This window comes from Rhinatrema bivittatum, chromosome 1, assembly GCF_901001135.1.
Source record: "Rhinatrema bivittatum chromosome 1, aRhiBiv1.1, whole genome shotgun sequence".
In the NCBI taxonomy this organism is placed as follows: Eukaryota; Metazoa; Chordata; class Amphibia; order Gymnophiona; family Rhinatrematidae; genus Rhinatrema; species Rhinatrema bivittatum.
The window spans coordinates 351,782,364-351,804,609 of NC_042615.1; the positions used below are offsets into that span (position 1 = coordinate 351,782,364).

A 22,246-nucleotide genomic window follows, 5' to 3' on the forward strand; every position below is an offset into this window, starting at 1 on the left:
CTAATCATTTCAAAATGAAGTTGCCTCCTGCCCCAGAGTCCACCAGAGTAAGAGTCTGGTATTCTAAGGGGTCTGCAGATTAAGGATACAGGGAGAGTGGAGGAGAGGGTGCAGTTAGACCTAAGAAGAGTCCTCCCACAGGACTTAGGTCCTGCAAGTTTCCCAGACATATAGGGCATGTTTTGTACTGCATGACCAGCTTGTCCACATACATACATAGTTCCAATCTCTTTCGCATTCTTCTCTCTTTTGAAGTCAGGTGACTGCGGCCTAATTAACATCGGTTCTTCTTCTCCAGCAGCTGGACCAGAGGGGAACAGGCCTGTGCGTTGACCTTAACTCGATTTTCACCCTGAAGGGGTCTTCTGGGAGTCTTGGTCTCTTGAACTTGTCACGAAGTCGGTGATCAATTCTTGTTGCCAACTTCACCAGTTCAGCCAAGGTCTCATGCATCTCACGAGCTTCCAGCTCGTCTTTCAAACGAGAGTTCAGTCCTTCAAAGAAGAGGGTCCTCAGGCATTTAGGGTCCCAAAGTAATTCTGACGCCAGTATCTTGAATTCTATGGCGAAGTCTGATAAAGGTTTATTACCTTGCTTCAGGTGAACCAATGAAGATCTTGCAGTTGTGTGCCAGGCAGGGTCATCGAAAAACTGATCTGAACAGTTCAAGGAACCCAGAAAAATCCTGTAGGATAGGATCATCGCGCTCCCACAGCGAAGAGGCCCAAGCCAATGCTCTTCCATCCATATAAGACAAGATGTAAGTGGTCTTGACATAGGCTGTAGGAAAATGATTAGGTTGCAGGGAAAAGTGCATGCAGCATTGGTTGATAAATCATCTACATTTCCAAACCTCACCTGAGAAGCATGTTGGAGCAGATAGAGGTACAATTGTCTTGACCGTCACTTCTGGCTGTGTCACATATTTACCTGTGGTGGTCGGTGAATTCATTTGTGCGTGTAGCTGATTAAATGCAGCAGTCAAGTTCTCCAGCGTGTTCTGCTGTTCGGAGATTCGCTGGGCCAGGCCTGGAATGGCCTGCAATGCGGTGAGCTGAGCCGAATCCATGGAGTTAGCAATCTGTTATGGTTTTGAGGTGTTTGAGTGGATTCTGGGTACTGTGAGGATGACCATGCCCACGGGGAGGAGCCCTGTGAGGAGCCACAGGACTAGGCTATACTCGAGACGCACAAACACAGAGTTCTGTTTTTTATTATACAGCTGATGTATACCACCAGAGGTGGCAGTAGTGAGGTGATCCAGAGGTTGCAGTCCAGGGACCCTCGGCAGAGGTAACCCGTCTCACCAAGATGGTATAGGAACTTCCAGGTATAGGTTCCCAGCGCAGCAGAGCTGTAGATAAGACAGACAATTAGATTACTCACTAAGTTGGTGGCTGTATGGGTGAAGATTCCAGCAGGCAGAAGTAGTTGAATACAGGCACTGTACCAGGGAGTGCAGGCCCTCGAGGAGCGAGTACCTGATCCCAGATAGGCACCTGAAAGAGAGTAAAGGGCCCCCGAGGAGCGGGTACCCAAGGTTAGTGAAAAACCCCGAAGGGCAGAGAGAGCTTCCCACGGTAGCAAGGAAGCGGCAGAGTAGCTCAGACCGGAGGCTTTCCATCCATTCATGATCCATATGTCGATCTGTAACTCGGTCCGAATCTCGGTCCGAATCTCGTTCCGAATCTCGGTCCTTAACTCGGTCCGTACTTTGGTCCTTGCTAACTCAAAGAGCTAGCAAACAAGGGCAGGCTAAATACCCGGATGGCATGACTTCACTCGAGGGGGACACCCCCGAGGTTCCCGCCATGACATGGATAAAGACGTGGGTGGCGCACGCGCGCACACCCTAGGAGGCCCTTTGGAGAAACATGGCGTGAAGCTTTGCCATAGCTGTTCCAGCGAAGCTGGTGAGAGTGGCAAGTAGACGCGGCGGCAGCCATCTTCCCAAGGCTAGAAGGGAGAGCAGAGAAAAAGGTGAGGCACAAAGTTCAAAGCCATCTGAGACTGACAGACGCAACAGAATGCCCTTCCGGATGAAGTGGTGAAGACTAAAATTGTGAAGGATTTCAAAGGGGCATGGAATAAACACTCTGGATCCATAAAGGCTAGAGGATGGGAATGAAGAGAAGAGCCATAGGGGTGGCTTGCTGGAATGATGGCTACTACCAGGTGATTACTACCCTTACTCAATAACCTTCACACAGTTAATACAACTCCAAACATTGCTCTCTGCTTCAACTGCAAGGGAAATGTAGAAAAGAGGATTTGCATTCAGACAACAACCAACAAGGTCTGAACTACACAATCTGAGTAAACAAATAAGCATGGGGGTAGCTTGCTTATTGCATCAGTTACTCCCCTGAACCAATTAAGCCTGATACTTCACTTTGAATGCATATACAGCATTGCTCTCTGCTTCAACGGCAGGGGGAAATTTGGAAAAGAGGATTTACATTCAGACAACATCCAACAAGGCATTGATCTGTGCAGCCTGGGTAAACAAGCATCGGGGTAACTTGCTTGATGTGGCGGTTACTACCCTTAACCGTTAAGTCTTATGCTTCACCTTTGATGCAACCCCCAACATTATTCTCTGCATCAATGGCGGGGGGTGGCATGAAATTTGAATCAAACAGTTACCAACAAGAGTCCTGAACTTGGGGGTTGGTGAACAAATAAGTATGGTAAATAAGTGTGGGAGCTTGCTGGGCAGACTGGATGGGCCGATTGGTCTTTTTTCTGCCATCATTTCTATGTTTCTATGTAAGCTTAAGCTCTGGAAGAAAAACTGAGATACTCATGAAGCAGACACCATGAACTTCACACATGTTCAGAAAATTTTTTGAAACCCAGGTCCAGGGCCAGTGTTAGCTTTTTTGCTGTCCTGTGTGAACAATTACTGTGCTGCCCACCCCTCCCCTCTACCTGTATTCATTCAGGCATATGTCCTGGGCCCATCAAAAAAAGCCTATCTTCCTCCAGTAATCTATATTTTTAAAAGCTGACACGCGCCCTCCCCCACCCACGGAACCAATATGTTATGCTCAGGCTTGTGAACCCTTGGGCCGACGGGAGAGTGGTATACCTTAGGAGGTGGATCCTTTCGAGGCAGAACAGAAGATGTGACCGGCTGACCCTTGGCACTGGAGACTGAGGTGACCGTGGAGGCAGAGGAAGAGTCTTGACGTCGAAAAAGCCAACTGTGTCTTCGCCACTGGAAATCCACGGTCCCCCCGGGAGGAGCCCTTAGGGACCCGGGCCGCTGGGACTTAGGTGGACCTTTGAGAGGTTCAAGGAGTCGTGAGGACGGTGCAAGGGCTAACTGGAGCTTCACCCCTGGAAGCCCGCGGTCCCCCTGGGAGGAGCCCGTAGGGACCCGGGCCGCTGTGACTTAGGTGGGCCCTTGGAGATGGTGGTCCAGAAGAAGTCCAAGGTCAAGTCCAGAGGATCGTCGCTTACCAGTCCGAGGTCACACACCAAGGGATCTCCGCTTGCCAGTCCGAAGTCACACACCAGGAGTCACCGCTTGCCAGTCCGAAGTCACACACCAGGAATCACCGCTTGCCAATCCAAAATCAGGAACCAAGGAATCACTGAGATGCGACAGGAACCAGGAAGCAAGGATCTGAAACACAAGAAGACTCACCGAAGAAAGCAGACCTGACCAACCACGGAAGTTGCCAAGTCAAGGAATGAGCAGAGGAAGCCTCCTTTTATACTTCCTCTGATCTGGTGCATGGGAAAACAGCTGTGATCAATTAAAGGGGTGAGGTCCCTTTAAATCTAGGAAGAAGGCGCGGCCCTCGCGCCTAAGATGGCGGCGGCCATCTTGGATTTCAGGCGCGGAGGAAGGCTGCCCGACGTTGCGAGGGAGGAGCAAGGACGGCTCCCAGCCCAGCGTCCACCAAAGAGGGCCTCGCCGATGCACGGGACCGACGGGCATTGCGCTACTGGGGCTTCCCCCGATGTTTGCTGCGGCGGGTCACCGTCGCGGGTCAGGTAGGGAACCGCAGCTACGGCCGTCTGCGCCCGCAGAACACAACACAATACATACATAGAAACATAGAAACATAGAAATGACGGCAGAAGAAGACCAAACGGCCCATCCAGTCTGCCCAGCAAGCTTTCGCACTTTTTCTTTTTCTCACATACTTATCTGTTTCTCTTGGTTCTTAGTAACATTTTTATTCTATTTCCCTTCCACCCCCGCCATTAATGTAGAGAGCAGTGTAGGAACTGCATGTAAGTGAAATAGCTTAATTAGTTAGAGGTATTAACCACCGCAATAAGCAAGCTACTCCCATGCTTATCTGTTTATCCAGACTATGTAATTCAGTCCTTGTTGGTTGTTGCCTGAATATAGATCCACCTTTCTTCATTCCCCCTGCCGTTGAAAGCAGAGAGCCATGCTGGCTATGCATTGAAAGTGAAGTATCAGTCTTGCTTCCCTGCCGTTGAAGCAGGAGAACTATGCTGGATATGCGTGAAGTGTCAAACTTTCTCCCCTGCCGTTGAAAGCAGAGAGCTATGCTGGCTTTGCATTGAAAGTGAAGTATCAGTCTTGCTCCCCTGTAGTTGAAGCAGAGAGCTATGCTGGCTTTGCATTGAAAGTGAAGTATCAGTCTTGCTCCCCTGCCGTTGAAGCAGAGAGCTATGCTGGATATGCGTGAAGTGTCAGACTTTCTCCCCTGCCATTGAAGCAGAGAGCTATGCTGGATATGCATTGAAAGTGAAGTATTTGGCTTATTTGGTTTGGGGTAGTAACCGCCGTAACAAGCAAGCTACTCCCTGCTTTTATAAGAATGCAAATCCTTTTTTCCACATTTCCTCATTGCTGCTGAAGCTTAGAGCAATGTTGGAGTCTCATTAACCGTGTGTATGTTTATTAAATAAGGGAATTATCACCAGGTAGTAGCCGTCGTTCCTGTGAGCCACCCACTCTTTATTCACATCCTCTAGACTTTATGGATCCACAGTGTTTATCCCACGCCCCTTTAAAGTCCTTTACAGTTTTGGTCTTCACCACTTCCTCCGGAAGGTCATTCCAGGCATCCACCACCCTCTCCGTGAAGAAATACTTCCTGACATTGGTTCTGCGTCTTCCTCCCTGGAGTTTTAAATCGTGACCCCTGGTTCTGCTGATTTTTTTCCATCAGAAAAGGTTTGTCGTTATCTTTGGATCATTAAAACCTTTCAAGTATCTGAAAGTCTGTATCATAGCACCCTCTGCTCCTCCTTTCCTCCAGGGTGTACATATTTAGATTCTTCAATCTCTCCTCATAAGTCATTCGATGAAGACCATCCACCTTTTTGGTCGCCCTTCTCCATACTGTCTCTGTCTCTTCGGAGATATGGTCTCCAGAACTGAGCGCAGTACTCCAGGTGAGGCCTCAACAAGGACCTGTACAAGGGGATCATCACTTCCCTTTTCTTACTCGATATTCCTCTCTCTATGCAGCCCAGCATTCTTCTGGCTTTAGCTATCGCCATGTCACATTGTTTCGCCGACTTCAGATCGTTAGACATTATCACCCCAAGGTCTCTCTCCTGCTCCGTGCACATCAGCCCTTCACCCCCATCGAATATAGTTCTTCCAGATTTCCACACCCCATATGCATGACTCTGCACTTCTTGGCATTGAATCTCAGCTGCCATATCTTCGACCACCCTTCCAGCTTCTTTAAATCCCGTCTCATTCTCTCCACTCCTTCCGGCGTGTCCACTCTGTTGCAAATTGTAGTGTCGTCCGCAAGCAGACAAACCTTACCTTCTATCCTGTCCGCTATGTCGCTCACATAGATATTGAACAGGACCGGTCCCAACACAGATCCTTGCGGCACTCCGCTTAACACCGCTCTGTCTTCAGAGTAAGTTCCATTTATCATCACACATTGTCTTCTGTCCGTCAACCAGATGGTCAAGGGAAGGGTATTAGGTACCCTAGGCAAATCTTACAGCATTGCACACAGACCTCCTCTACTCACACACCCTCCACAGACACACACAATTAAATGATGCATTTATAACAGATTTTACATGAAAAAGAACATTAAAAAGTACAGTCTTCTGAGGCAAAAAATATCACATACAACATACATATTATATTTACATGCACTGCTGTGATGCCAACAAGAAAAGTCTGCAAAAAAGACCCTTGGAACTCATGTCAAATTAGACCTTTTCTAATGCATGTTAGGTGTGGGTTTGGCCCTTAGAAAGCCATGAATAAACAGAATTACCATTTCAATATAGTAAACCTCCCTTACCAAAACAACCCTAACTTTCAGTACTCAAACAGTAATAACATTATCTATGAAAAGAAAACACTGGAAATATTACTCCAGGCTCCAGAACATCAATACACTTCCTATTAGGAAAACAAAATAAATCAGATTGCTATTGATCCTTACACAGAAACTACATGCCAGCAAAATACCTTAGCTCGGTCACACGTGCAGAACCACAGATGGACCCTGACAAATACTGAATAAAGAGACCAGAAAGTATAAATGGAAACATGCAGAGAACTGAACTGGAACCCACAACAAGCCAACCTCTATATGCAGAGCAACAATGAAAAACAGGTACATTAACTATTCTTCAAAAACATTAAATAATAGAATAAAGAAATATAAAAGATCAATCATAATAGTAAACCATATTCATAAAAAGAATACATATTTCAAACCAGTTAATGAACAGAACATCCAAAATTTCCCAAACACCAATACATTTTTCAAAACAACAGACATATCAAACACCAAGCAATACTTAAATAAAAATTGTAAAAGAATCCCTTTCTCCATACCTGGGAACGTTTTATTTCCAGATTATCTGAGATTGTTGTGAATTAATGGGGGAGAGGAGAGGAAGACTCACACCCACAAAAACATAAACAACCACACACAAATACACACTCACAACCCAAGCAGGCTCCCATTCACACACACATCCCAGCCAGGGTGCAGGAAATGGGCAAGGCAGTAGTAAGGATGGATGAGATGAAAAGTGGTGTGGGTGAGGCACAGAGTTGTAAGCATTTTCCATTTTTGGGTATGTATTTTGTTGAGGAGCTGGGGTCATATAAGATGAGAGAGAGACAGAGAGAGAGAGAGAGATCATGTGACAACATCACTGCCTAGGGCAGCTGGACATCCTTCCACCGGCACTGTTCCAGGCTGGCTCACATTCACTCATACACATCCAAAGCAGGCTCCCATTCATGCACACACATCCAAGGAAGGATCCCATTCACACTCACACACACAAACACATCCCAGGCAGGTTCCCATTTGCACATATATATCCAAAGCAGACTCCCATTCACGTATACATTTACATTGAAAATGTATTTATAACCTGTATACATCTCATAGTTTGTAGTGGTTTACAACATACATACATAATTACATAATCCGTTTGGTTATAAAAAATACTGAAAAATTCCCAATGAAAATAAAATCTGAAAATGAAGGTCCCTACTTATAACACAAAAATCAAGCTGATCACATAGACCCCCCCTACCTAACCTTCCACAAAGCTTCCAGCTTCAAATTGGATGAACTGACTCCTCCATTAATCCAATAAGTAGACACCGGTTTTGTTGACCTTTATTTTTATGTATCTAAATAAACTAACTTGACAACTGTGTTTATGCAAGCTAAAAGAAAGTGTTTATATTATGGTGTTAAGTTGTTAAATATTAGCAATATTAGCAGTCCATTGTACCTGAAGACTGGAGGGTGGCTAATGTAACCCCAATATTTAAAAAGGGCAATCCGGGAAACTACAGACCAGTTAGCCTGACTTCAGTGCCAGGAAAAATAGTGGAAAGTGTTCTAAAGATCAAAATCACAGAACATATAGAAAGACATGGTTGAATGGAACAAAGTCAGCATGGCTTTATCCAAGGCAAGTCTTGCCTCACAAATCTGCTTCACTTTTTTGAAGGAGTTAATAAACATTTATTTATTTATTTATTTATTAAAGGCTTTTATATACTGACTTTCTTGATACAAATCAAATCAACTCGGTTTACATCGAACTAAGCAGTAACTATAAACCAACCAATCAACAAGAGACAATTTAAAAGGAGCATAAAGTTACATTACAACAAGGATGCCTTAACTGGGACTAGGAAAAAAGAGAGGGAGAACGAAGATAAAGCACTATATTCAATAGAGTATGGGAGGGAGGCAAGGAGTCGACCTCATGATAACTTGTAACGTGATTTAGCATTAGTTTATTTAAACATGTAGATAAAGGTGAACCGGTAGATGTAGTGTACTTGGATTTTCAGAAGGCATTTGACAAAGTTCCTCATCAGAGGCTTCTAGGAAAAGTAAAAAGTCATGGGATAGGTGGCGATGTCCTTTCATGGATTACAAACTGGTTAAAAGACAGGAAACAGAGAATAGGATTAAGTGGACAATTTTCTAAGAGGAGGGGAGTGGGCAGTGTTAGGGGTGTGCATCCGTTTTCCTCGTATTTGTGATCCGCAACGTATTTTGTCCTATCTGTTAAATACGTGGGGAGGCGAAACGCATCCCGACTCCCCACGTATTTAACATATTTTCTGTTTAATTCGGTGCACCCAGCGGCGCGTGCTTTTCATCGCCCCCATTAGCTGCTTGCTACCTATGATTTGCACAAAATGGCAGCGCCCCTGCGGTAACCATGCCAACCTGTCTGACCCTTTCCTGTGAGTCACTGTGACTCACAGGAAAGGGTCGGACAGGTCGGCATGGATACCGGAACACAGCTGAGCTGCAATGAATGCAGCCAATAGCGCTGTCATTCAGTGCTCTCTGTGGATTTTACTGATGAGCCAGCAGTATATAAACATCAGCACGAGGAGCCACGCAGTTATTTCCAGCGATGCTGTGGGGAGGTTGGCTGCTGGGTGGAAGGGAGGAGGCAGAAATTTATTTATTTATTTATTTAAAACTTTTTTTTATACCGGCATTCGTAGGACACATCATGTCGGTTTACAAAAAACTGAGAAGGAAAGGAAATTACAATGAACAGGGGAGGGGATAACTGGGGTGAGTACACAAGTAAAAGAGAGGATATTTAACAAGCAGCGATACAACTATTTGCATTCGGTTAGGGTTATATATGCAAATGAACTAATATACAATGTTACATGGCATGTGCACTTGACACATTTAGCATGTGGAACTTGATTACAGTAGCGCGGGGCTTGTGCACTTGATACACAGTGACGGTTACAGAGGGGGGGGGGTGTGGGGGGGGGAAGGTTGCAGGGGGGGGGGGGTTGATAAGGATCAGGTAAGGGTATAGGCTAGGTTGGGATTAAGGTGAATAATGGGCAAACATCGGCTAGGATTGGGAGGAATTAGGGTATGCTTGTTTAAAGAGCCAGGTCTTGATTCCTTTTTTGAAATGGCTCAGGGATGGTTCTAAGCGGAGTGTGACAGGTAGGGAATTCCAGAGGGTAAGGCCCGCAATGGAGAAGGCTCTATCCCTAGTGGCGGTGAGGTGTCCAATTTTAAGTGAGGGAGTTTGGAGAGTGCCAGCAAGGGAGTTTCTGGTGGGGCGGTTAGATTGACGGAATTGTGGCATGTCTTCAAGCCAGGGTGAATTGTTGTTGTGTAGTGTGTTGTGGAGGATGGTAAGTGTTTTATATTGGGAACGGAAGGTGATGGGGAGCCAATGGAGGTCTTGGAGTATGGGAGTGATGTGGTCAGTTTTTCTGGTGTTTGTTAAGATTCTTGCCATGGCATTTTGGAGGATTTGGAGTGGTTTAATGGTAGAGGCGGGGAGTCCTAAGGGAGTTGCAATATTCGAGTTTGGTAAGTATGGTGGTTTGCATAACCGTGCGGAAGTCATGGGCGTGGAGAAGGGGCTTAAGTTTTTTGATGATTTGTAGTTTGTAGAAGCCTCCTTTTAGGAGTGATTTAATGTGGGATTTGAAGCAGAGCTGATTTCTAGGGTTACTCCTAAATCTCTGACACTGGGCGGTAGTGTGTGATATTGTGAGGCGTCGAGGATCATTTGGTGGATTGAGTTGAGGGGTTGGTTAGCTAGGATGAGGATTTCAGTTTTCGATGTGTTAAGTGCTAGATGGAGATTGGAGAGGAGGGAGTTAATGGATGTCAAGCATGTTTCCCAGTATTGAAGGGTTTCGCTGATGGATTTTTGAATTGGAATAAGTATTTGTACGTCGTCAGCGTACAGGAAGAATTTTAGTCCTAGTTTAGAGAGGAGGTGGCAGAGAGGCAGTAAGTATATATTGAAGAGGGTGGAGGATAGAGAGGAGCCTTGGGGTACCCCTTGTGTGAGGGGAATGTGTGTGGATTCAAAATCGTCGAGCTTGACTAAGTATTTGCGATGTTCTAGGTATGAGGAGAACCAGGATAAGGCTGTGTTTGAAATGCCTATCTCTGCTAATCGTGATAAGAGGATTTGATGATTTACGGTATCGAACGCGGCTGAGATATCGAGAAGGGCGAGTAAATATGATTGTCCGTGGTCCATGCCTTTGAGAATGGTATCCGTTAGTGCGAGTAGGAGTTTTTCGGTGCTGCGGTCTTTACGAAAACCATATTGGGTGGGGTGTAGGATATTATTTTCTTCTAGGAAATCGGAGAGTTGGGTGTTAACCACTTTCTCCATGATTTTAGATATGAAGGGCAGATTGGAAATGGGTCTGTAATTTGCAGGGTCATTGTGGTCAAGGGTGGGTTTCTTTAGTAGTGGCTTCACGATGGCGAGTTTAAGTGGGTCGGGGACTTTCCCGGAAATGATGGAGCAGTTTACGATATCTGCTATAGGTCTTGCAATGGCAGAGGGAATGGAGAGTAGGATTTTAGATGGGATGGTGTCTGCGCTATGAGTGGATGGTCGCATCTTTTTTAGTATGGATTCCACTTCCATCACGGAGGTAGTGTCAAGGGAGTTGAGGTTAGTGTTGTTGTCGATTGGTAGTGGGTCTGTGGGTGCGGGGTTAGGGGGTAGGCGTGTTAGAATTTTGGAGATTTTATTTTGAAAGTAGTCGGCTAGATTCTCACATTTCTCTATGCTGTTTGTTTCTTGTGAGGATGGGAAGGGGGACTTTGTGAGTTCCGTAACAAGGCAAAATAAGGCGTTTGGATTGAATTTATAACTGTGGATTTTTGCTGCGTAGAAGTCGCGTTTGGCGTGGATGGTTGCTTGTCGGTAAGAATGCAATGTGTGTTTGTAGGCCATTTTGTGTGTGGGTATAGGCTGTTTACGCCAGGTACGTTCTTTGGTTCTGAGGTCTTGTTTTAGTTTTCTAAGTTCATCGGTGTACCATGGCTTTCTCTCGGTACGTGTGGGCGTTATAGTTTTATGGATGATGGGGCACAGATCATTGGCTATGCTGGAAATGGACTTATTCCAAGATAGAAGGGCAGTGTCTGGGTTTGTTAAGTCGAGGTTTTCACTTACTTTGCTGAATGCTAGTGAGAGTTCCTCCGAGGAACATTGTTTACGGAGGGAAATTGTTTTTTTAAGTGAGCTTGCGATTGGTGTATCAGTATTGATGGTGAGGTGGGCATTGATGAGAAAATGGTCTGACCATGGGACAGGGGTGGTGGTGGGTGTTTGGGGTACTGTAATGCATGTGTTTACAAAGAGGAGGTCGAGGGTATGGCCAGCTTTGTGTGTGGGCTCAGAGATTAGCTGTCTGAAGCCCAGAGCTTTGAGGGTAAGAAGTAGGGTTTCACAAGCAGGTGTGTTGGGGTGGGTGTCTACGTGGAGATTGAAGTCTCCGAGTATCACTGCGGGTGTGTCTGACTTTATGTTGTCGGAGATGTATTCAATGAGTGGTGATGGGTCCTGTTCAAGTGTGCCAGGGGGGGCGTAGATGAGGCAGATTTGCAAGAATTTAGATTTAAAAAGGCCAATTTCAAGTTTTGGGGGGGGGGAGCTGGTCTGTAGCTTGAGGTTAAGGACTTTCTTGGTTGCAAGGAGTATACCGCCTCCTCTTTTTTTGGGCCTAGGGATGGAGAAAATGTCGTATGCCTGTGTTGGGAGTTGGTTGATAAAAACATGGTCTGAGTTCTTTAGCCAGGATTCTGTGATAGCACAGATATCTGGGTTGGAGTCAGTGAGTAAGTCTTGAAGTATGGGGGCTTTCTTTAGGATGGACTGAGCGTTGAATAGGGAGATGGTCAGTGTTACTAGGCCTAGCAGCTGTGTTAGGGGGGAGATCATGATGGGTACAAGGGATTTGTGCTGGGTAAAGGAGTGAGGGTGTGCTGGGCGGAGGGTCCGCTGGTGGGGGTGGTGTATGATTGGGATGGTAGGGAAGCACATTTTGGGAGGGGACAGGTGGGGGGTAGGTAGATGGATGGGTAGAGGTCGGTCGAGAGGTTAGGGGGGAGGGGGGAGATAGAGTATAGAGTAGTCTGATTGGAGCAGGTGTGATAGATAGTATGGCGTAGGTTTCAGGGGAGTGACCAAGGAGCAGTGCTATATATTTAGTGATACATAGTATAAAGATACAGTGTGATATGACAGTGTAAAATGTGGTGTAACATACATTGTAAATAAATGGTACAACTAATTCAGAACAATTAGTACAGTATGGTTCAATGTAGTGGGGACAGGATATGCAGCGCAATATAGTTCAGTGGCCTATTATAGGCTATGGGTGTGGTGGCATAAAATATAGTGAGAGGTTCCAGTGAGCTTACCAGATAGATGGTGGGGGTCTGGCAGGAAATGGTTTATACACACAGTTATCCGGCCTCCGAAGCAGGGGCTTAGATGAGGTTGGAGGTCATGTTGTCTCTTGGTCTTGGAGGTTTTTTAGGAAGTTTTGGGTGCAGGGTTCCGCTGCCGGTTTTTTGAGAATGTAGAGAGGCTCGGAGTTCGTAGGTCTTTTTTGTGGTCTTTTGCGGCAGTGGGAGAGTCGGTGCGTTGAGGGGTAACAGTGGTGTGGAGTTAGGGTGGACTCTTGGGGCAGCCCGAAGGGGGCTGCACGAAGGGGCTCACAAAGGGGCAGGCCCCTTTGTCGCGCCCCTTCGGCGCGCGACGCATGGCGCGCGGCGCCGGATCCGCTGGGAATTTAAAGGGCCTCTGTGCCCTTTCGGATTGGCTGCAGGTAGGTTTGTTGAGGCGGGCCTTCCTTCTGGTCGGGGCGGCGGCAGGCGAACCTTGTTTCCGGTCGGGGCGGCGGCAGGACGGAGCGATCGGCCTCGTTGTCGGCCTCGGACCCAGCGGGGGCAAGGGAGAGGTTTAATGGCCTTACCCCGACGGGTCTGTGGCGCCGACCGCGCAGGCCCTCCCTCGCTCCAGATGCCGTTTCGTTGAGGAATCGCCGGTGCTGCTGGAGCTGCTTGCAGCGAAGAGAGAGAGATGGTGCCAGATCCGCTGCCAATTTAAAGGGCCTCTGTGCCCTTTCGGATTGGCTGCAGGTAGGTTTGTTGAGGCGGGCCTTCCTTCTGGTCGGGGCGGCGGCAGGCGAACCTTGTTTCCGGTCGGGGGCGGCGGCAGGACGGAGCGATCGGCCTCGTTGTCGGCCTCGGACCCCAGCGGGGGCAAGGGAGAGGTTTAATAAGGTTTAATAAGAGAGATAGGCTAGCTACTGGTAAAGGAAAAAAAATATTCTTTGTTTTGCTGCAGTGCCAGGGTCAGCTACAGCTACTACTAGTCCTGTTTCTTTCAAGCTGTTTATTTAATATTTTGGTCATCTCTGACTGAGAAGAGAAGCTGTGCTAGGTCAGCTAGCACTGACCACCATTTAGGGTGTTGGGCTGGCTTGGAGAGATTATATTATTTTCATCCATTTTTCTGGAGTGACAAAAATTCCTGCTTTTTTTAATTCCAATTACTTAGTCTCTCAGTGCACTGGGCTTCACTGGGAAGTTTAACAGGCTGGGTCTGTTCAGTCAAGTGCCCAGGCAGTGTGCCTCTTTTGTGCTTACAAGCAAGCAGCTTCTGTGTATACGCCACACACATTAGTGCACAGCCAGGCATCGTGACAGTGGGCAGTGGGCATTTTAAACAGACTGAACCTTATTATTGAGTGGGTCTGTGCAGTCAAGTGCCCAGGGAGTCTGCCTCTTTTGTGCTTACAAGCAAGCAGCTTCTGTGTACACGCCACACACATTAGTGCACAGCCAGGCACCTTGACAGTGGGCAGTGGGCATTTTAAACAGACTGAACCTTATTATTGAGTGGGTCTGTGCAGTCAAGTGCCCAGGGAGTCTGCCTCTTTTGTGCTTACAAGCAAGCAGCTTTTGTGTACATGCCACACACATTAGTGCACAGCCAGGCACCGTGACAGTGGGCAGTGGGCATTTTAAACAGACTGAACCTTATTATTGAGTGGGTCTATGCAGTCAAGTGCCCAGGGAGTCTGCCTCTTTTGTGCTTACAAGCAAGCAGCTTCTGTGTACACGCCACACACATTAGTGCACAGCCAGGCACCGTGACAGTGGGCAGTGGGCATTTTAAACAGACTGAACCTTATTATTGAGTGGGTCTGTGCAGTCAAGTGCCCAGGGAGTCTGCCTCTTTTGTGCTTACAAGCAAGCAGCTTCTGTGTACACGCCACATACATTAATGCACAGCAAGGCACCGTGACAGTGGGCAGTGGGCATTTTAAATAGACTGAACCTTATTATTGAGTGGGTCTGTGCAGTCAAGTGCTCAGGGAGTCTGCCTCTTTTGTGCTTACAAGCAAGCAGCTTCTGTGTACACGCCACACACATTAGTGCACAGCCAGGCACCGTGACAGTGGGCAGTGGGCATTTTAAACAGACTGAACCTTATTATTGAGTGGGTCTGTGCAGTCAAGTGCCCAGGGTGTCTGCCTCTTTTGTGCTTACAAGCAAGCAGCTTCTGTGTACACGCCACACACATTAGTGCACAGCCAGGCACCGTGACAGTGGGCAGTGTTACTACTCAGTGACATTAAATCCATAATGTCAGGGAAAGAGAGATGTAATCGAGTGATTGGGACTGGCAGAGGAGGCACCTCAAAAGACACTAGTGCAACACCACCAGTACAGCTAAAAAGGCAACTGTCGCAATCTAAACTCTTTGTAAGGGATGGCAGTTTCATGCCAAAAAAAATGAAATCCGACCATGATACATCGCCATCGCCACCACTTGTTTCTGGCCCTGTAGTTTTGGAGGAGAGGGAAGGGGTGGCAGAGTCATCCCCGACAAAATGTAGACACCCAAAAGCAGCAGGGGGACAGAACTCTCGACTAACACTTAGCGTTCACAAGGTAGCGCAGTCACTGTTTGCTTCTTATTCAGATGAAGAATCTTCTTGTGTGGGATTCTCATCAGAAACGGAAGAAGTAATAGCTGACGAATCTTCGGTAGAATCAGATAGTCCTGTCTTAGCCTCCACAAATGTGCAGCAGGGGAGAGATGAGAGTGATATCGAGGAGAAGGAAGAGCAGTCAGGACAGGCACAGAGGGTGACTGATGCCCCCTCTGGCATTGCTTCTCAGGGTGCATCCACTACCTCAACTCCAGTGCCAGCATCCACCCCCAAGGTGTTAGAGAGGGGAGGATCACGAAAGACATCTCTGATCTGGAAACACTTTAAAGTGACGGAAGACCCACATTATGCTCGGTGTAATTACTGTGCCAGGGATATTAGCAGAGGCAAGCAAATGGGACATCCATCTAATTTTGGCATGAACCATCATATGAAGAGGCAACACCCAACAAGATTACTGCCATCTGGGGATGGTGGCAGTTCTAGTCGGGGAACCCCTTCCAACCAGTGTGCAGTGGTAGGAAAGCAGCAGAGTCAGCCCACGCCCTCATACCCTTCTAGCAGTCAGGTGGTAGGCCAGCAACCCCCTGACATGTGGCAGAAGTGACAATCCACCATCGAGGAAATGGGATGGAGTACGGTAACACTATCCCAGGGTAGGAGGCAGGCAGCCTCAAAAGTTGTAACTAGGACCATTGGGGAAATGATTGCCCTTGATGACCAGCCCTTGCAGCTAGTGCAGAATGTGGGTTTCAAGCGTTTTTTGAAGGTCGTACTTCCAAATTACAAAATCCCGTACAGAACCACATTTAGTAGAAAGGTCATCCCCAGCCTGTACAAGCAGTTTCGCAGTTGCATGCAAGCACTGCTAGCTAAGGCAGACGGAAGAGTGCATTTCACCTGCGATATCTGGACCGCCATGAATGCTGCACACTCTTACCTCTCTCTGACAGCACACTGGTGGGACATGGCTGAGGCAGGGGCAGCCAGCAGCTCTATTACTGAAGAAGTATCAGGGTGGAGGTGGGCTTTACTGCACACCCACCTGACAGAAAAGGCCCATACCGCAGCCAATATTTTGCATGCATCAGAAAGATGCTGGATGGCTGGCAACTACACCAGCAAGACAGGAAAACACAGGCAGGGTTCTTTGTCACAGACAATGGTGCAAACATGGTTAAGGCAATAACCGATGGGCGGTTTAAGAACATCCGATGTTTTGCACACACTCTGCACCTGGCAGTGAAGTCAGCTCTGGGCTTGGAGTCCAATGACAAGGAGAATGAATACCTGCATAGGTTAATACAGAAGTGCAGGAACATAGCAGCACACTTCCATAGAAGTGTCAAGGCGGGGCAGGTTCTCCGACAAAAACAGACTGATTTGGATATGCCTCACAAGCGTCTCATTCAAGACATTGCCACCCGGTAGAATTCCACCTTTATGATGCTGGAGAGGTTACTGGATCTGCAGACACCCCTTCATGAACTTTCTGGTACAATGGACATAGGTGTGCAGAATCCCCTAGGGCATCATGATTGGTTAGTCATGAGTCAGCTGGTAAAAATCCTGCAGCCCTTCAAGGATGTCACGGAGGAGCTGAGTTCCAGAAGTGCCACTTTGGCTGACATCATCCCTATAGTTAATTTCCTGGATGAACATTTGGAGGCCTTTAAACGGGAAGAGGGAATGACTGCTGAGGTGCTGCAGTGTCTGGACATTTTGCAAAAGCAGGTAAAAGACAGATTAAGGCCTTTAACAGACAACCGCACATACATGCTCTCCTCTGTCTGTGATCCCCATGTGAAATGTAAACTCGCCCTACAGTCCAATTGTCTGTCATTTGTGAAGGAGCTGCTGTTAGCAAAGGTCCGTGAACAGGAGCGCCATATGCGGAGACAGATTAGGCTTGAAGCAGAGGTGGAAACAGCAGGCACGTCAGAGAGTTGTGCTGCTAGCCCAAGCAGGAGCAGCACTGTGTCAGCGACAGATAGTACCTCCTCCTCCACGTCAGACCGCCCAAGGCATGTTGGCCATAAAGATTCATCAGTTGTGCAACGGGCGAGAGAGAAGGCAGCTGGATTGAGTGACTCTGAGCCCGCCCAAGCACAGGAGGAGACAGCAGCACAGCTGTCAGTGACACAGTATCTCTCAGAGCCGATAGAGAAAATGCAGACAGATCCGCTGGCATATTGGGCACACAAGTCCACTGTCTGGCACACCTAGCCAAAGTGGCTCAGTGATATCTGACATGTCCACCAACCAGTGTGCCCAGTGAACGTGTCTTTTCAATGACAGGGGATATCATGAGCCCTCACCGCTCAAGGATGGCACCAGAGTTGATGGAAATGCTAGTGTTTTTGAAAGTAAACCTGCCTTTGCTTGGGTTTCCAAATTTTCCCTGTGAATGGCAAGATGAATAAAAGCAATTCAAAGCCTTGTAGCAGCTCCAATTGCCTCCTATGCTCCAGATAATATAAGCACTGCAGCACATGTACCTGACATGAATCGCTGTGCCTGACCGTCAACTGTCCAGGCATTGTGTTCCTACAAGTGTTTGACCTCGATTGCTGTGCCTGTTCATCCAGGCCTTCTGTTCCTACAAGTGTTTGACCTCGATTGCTTTGCCTGTCAGTCCAGGCCTTGTGTTTGTACAAGTGTTTGACCTCGATTGCTGTGCCTGTTCATCCATGCCTTGTGTTCGTACAAGTGCTTGACCTCGACTGCTTTGCCTGTCAGTCCAGGCCTTGTGTTCGTACAAGTGTTTGACCTCGATTGCTGTTTCTGTTCATCCAGGCCTTCTGTTCCTACAAGTGTTTGACCTCGACTGCTGTGCCTGTTCATCCAGGCCTTGTGTTCCTACAAGTGTTTGACCTCGATTGCTGTGCCTGTTCATCCAGCCTTGTGTTCCTACAAGTGTTTGACCTCGATTGCTGTGCCTGTTCATCCAAGCCTTGTGTTCCTACAAGTGTTTGACCTCGATTGCTGTGCTTGTTCATCCAGGCCTTGTGTTCCTACAAGTGTTTGACCTCGATTGCTGTGCCTGTCAGTCCGGGCCTTGTGTTCCTACAAGTGTTTGACCTCGATTGCTGTGCCTGTTCATCCAGGGCTTGTGTTCCTACAAGGGTTTGACCTCGATTGCTGTGCCTGTTCATCCAGGCCTTGTGTTCCTACAAGTGTTTGAACTCGATTGCTGTGCCTGTTCATCCAGGCCTTGTGTTCCTACAAGTGTCTGACCTCGAATGCTGTGCCTGTTCATTCAGGCCTTGTGTTCCTACAAGTGTTTGACCTCGATTGCTTTCCCTGTCAGTCCAGGTCTTGTGTTCATACAAGTGTTTGACCTCGACTGCTTTGCCTGTTCATCCAGGCCTTGTGTCCCTAGGTGGGATTGACCTCTGTCCTCGACTGCTTTGCCTGTTCATCCAGGCCTTGTGTCCCTAGGTGGGATTGACCTCTGTCCTCAACTGCTTTGCCTGTTCATCCAGGCCTTGTGTCCCTAGGTGGGATTGACTTCTGTCCTCGACTGCTTTGCCTGTCAGTCCAGGCCTTGTGTTCCTACAAGTGTTTGACCTCGATTGCTCTGCCTGTTCATCCAGGCCTTATGTCCCTACCAGGGCTCGACGTCTAACGCTGTGCCTGTCTGTCCAGCTTGGAGCTAGGATATAGTTTTCATGACCTTCATAATACGGCCATTTTCCCAAGCTGTTTCTTTGTTGCTCATTAATGTTTCTAGTGCTATAGAAAACTGGTGGTAGTTGTACTCTAGTTCATCCTCTATGTTCCCATTGTTTACAGATGCACTGTACGGTACAAAGTCAACCTAGGTTGATATTGCAGATTTGGACTTGAGTAGCAGTATTCTTATTTCTGAGAGCTCTTCAAGTTCCTTTGTCATCAGCTGAAGTGCGTAAGTACAGTCGGTATTCACTAGACGCAAACGGAATTCACTAGACGCCAGCGGTATTCACTAGACGCCAACAGTATTCACTAGACGCCAACGGAAACACCCCACTCTAGGGGTGAACCTGTTCTAGGGAGTCCTTTCCTGCACAAAGGTAAGGGAACTGTCTCCTGGGCCAGCCTGTCTTTCCCCTATCAAAACCACAGGGACCAGACTACCTCCACTCTGCCAGCCTGTCTTGCCCCTATCAGCTTTCTGCCACTCTGCTTTGCTGCCATACAACAGATGACTCACTTAACTCCTTGTGGTGTTCTTGCCACTCTCATGGTTCCTCAGTGTGTTGGTGCTAGTCTATTTGCTTGCTATGTTCCCCCTTCATTGTGCTGTTGGATGTCAATGCCACTTGTCTTGCCACTTTGCCTGTCGTGCTGCCTTCGATGGTTCATGCATCAGCTATCGGTGCTCTCTTTTGAAGCTGTGGTGTGGTTTTGACATTCTCACTGCTGCTTTGTGCCTCTGTTAAAGCACTCTTGCCACTTCTGGTACCCCTTTGCACCTTTCCAGTGCCTTTTTATTTATTTTTTATTTATTTGTGTTTTTCTATACCGGCATTCACGGAAGTTCGCATCATGTCGGTTTACATAAAACAAGGGGTTTTATGTAAACCTTGCCACAGTCTAAGTACCTTGGAGCTCTTTTGTTGTTGTAATGATTGCTCCCCAGAAGTTTCATGAAAATTGATAATAAAATCCCAATTCTGCAGCCAAAAATAGGCTGGAAATCCTTCCCCCATTGACTTTAATGGGAACCGGAAAACATATTGACATATCGACGTATGGAATTCTCCATACGTCCGAATGCAACGGAAATGACCCCCCACGAATACATATCACGAATGCAACGAAAAATTTTTGGCTGCACATCCCTAGGCCGTGTAGTGCCTCAAGGATCTGTACTGGGACCCATGCTTTTCAATATATTTATAAATGATCCTGAAAGAATATGACGAGTGAGGTAATCAAATTTCCAGATGATACAATATTGTTCAGAGTAGTTAAATCACAAGCAGATTGTGATAAATTGCAGGAGGACATTGTGAGACTAGAAAATTGGGCATCCAAGTGGCAGATGAAATTTAATGTGGATAAGTGCAAGGTGATGCATATAGGGAAAAATAACCCATGCTATAGTTACACAATGTTAGGTTCCATATTAGGAGCTACCCCCCAGGAAAGAGATCTAGGTATCATAGTGGATAATACATTGAAATTGTCGGCTCAGGTGCTATGGCAGTCAAAAAACTAAACAGAATGTTAGGAATTAGTAGGAAGGGAATGGTGAATAAAACGGAAAATGTCATAATGCCTCTATATCGCTCCATGACGAGACCACACTTTGAATACTGTGTACAATTTTGGTCGCCGCATCTCAAAAAAGATATAGTTGCGATGGAGAAGGTACAGAGAAGGGCTACCAAAATGATAAAGGGGATGGAACAGCTCCCCTGTGAGGAAAGGCTAAAGAGGTTAGGACTATTCAGCTTGGAGAAGAGACGGCTGAGGGGGGATATGATAGAGGTGTTTAAAATCATGAGAGGTCTAGAATGAGTTAATGTGAATCGGTTATTTACTCTTTTGGATAATGGAAGGACTAGGGGGCACTTCATGAAGTTAGCATGTGACACATTTAAAACTAATCGGAGAAAGTTCTTTTTCACTCAGTGCACAATAAAGCTCTAGAATTTGTTGCCAGGCGACGTGGTTAGTGCAGTTAGTGTAGTTGGGTTTTAAAAAAGGTTTGGATAAGTTCTTGGAGATGTACTATAACATAATGTAATAATGTACTATAATAATAATACTATAATGCTATAATGTAATGTAATAATGTACTAATGTACTATAACTATAATAATAATAATGCATTATAATAATGTACTATAATGTATTAGTGTACTATAATAATGTACTATAACTTTGTCCATCTTACTTCCCTTGTATGTTACCAACTTCTTTAATATCACATATTTATTGATTGTACATAAGTTATAGAAGATTATAGTAATATCCCCCTTTTTAAATATAGCACCCCCCTTCCTAGACCCTGTTAGTTTTTACAACCTGTTGCTTAGTATCTCTCCTCCCCAGTTCAAAATCAGTTTGACTGTAAAGCCATTGTCGCTGCATTCATGTTCTATGGAAACCGATGTGATGTTATTAACGAATGTTGGTATATAGGAAACGTTAAATAAATAAATAAATAAATAAATAAATAAACAAACAAACAAGTCCATTACCTGCTATTAATCAAGTCCACTTAGTAAATAGCCACTGCTATTACTAGCATCAGTAGCATGGGATAGTCTTAGTTTTTGGGTATTTGCCAGGTACTTATAGCCTGGATTGGCCACTTTTGGAAACAGGATGCTGGGCTTGATGGACCCTTGGTCTGACCCAGTATCGCATAATCTTATGTTATGTTCTTAAACTCTAATCTCATGTGTGTTTTTCTTTCTTTTTATTCTTTTTGCTTTTCTTATAAAATCAGACTAAACTTCATTTTCATGAAGAGAATAAAAAACAAAGCCAAGAATTAAGCAGTATTAAAGCAGAAAAAAATAAAATGTCTGAGGAGCTGGAGAATCTAAAAGCTCAAGAACTACATTTGAGAGAGAAAATTTGTGGTATGGATGAGACTCTTGAGAAGGTACAGTACTTGAAATCCTAGTTTAGGAAGTCTGTTTTGTGTTTTTCTGAATAACATTGGTTTTGGTATTAGTAGCAATAATAATTAGAATTTTAATTTCTCTGATATACAATATTGTCTTTGTCATGACAGTTGGTTAAGGGGATTCCCCCTACAGGAGCAGGACAGGGCTCTCTGCCAGAGCAGGGCGGGGTCTTCCATCTGACCAGCCACTTTCCCTTTCGGTTGAGTCTGCAGATTCAAGTGGTTGGCAGGACGTCCTGGAATAATACATGGCAGGATGTAGTCAGACAAGCAGTGGTCTTCATCTGACCAGACACCTCCCCCTTGGGTTGGTGCCTATGGGCATTTGTGGCCAGCAGGACTTCTGGAAGTGGTGCACTGAGTAAGGAACAGAATGCTTATTG

The 22,246-nt window shown here is 46.3% G+C and overlaps 1 protein-coding gene across 2 annotated transcripts in view; it reads left to right on the forward strand.

The window, feature by feature from the left end:
* The window catches only part of CCDC158 (coiled-coil domain containing 158), a 1,731,209-nt gene extending 1,709,447 nt beyond the window's left edge, over positions 1-21,762 (forward strand). For both annotated transcript variants that reach the window (XM_029599728.1, XM_029599736.1), the window contains one exon: positions 21,681-21,762. The gene's annotated coding sequence lies outside the window, so the exon portion shown is untranslated. The remainder of the gene's footprint in view (positions 1-21,680) is intronic.
* The last annotated feature ends 484 nt before the right edge of the window (positions 21,763-22,246 follow it).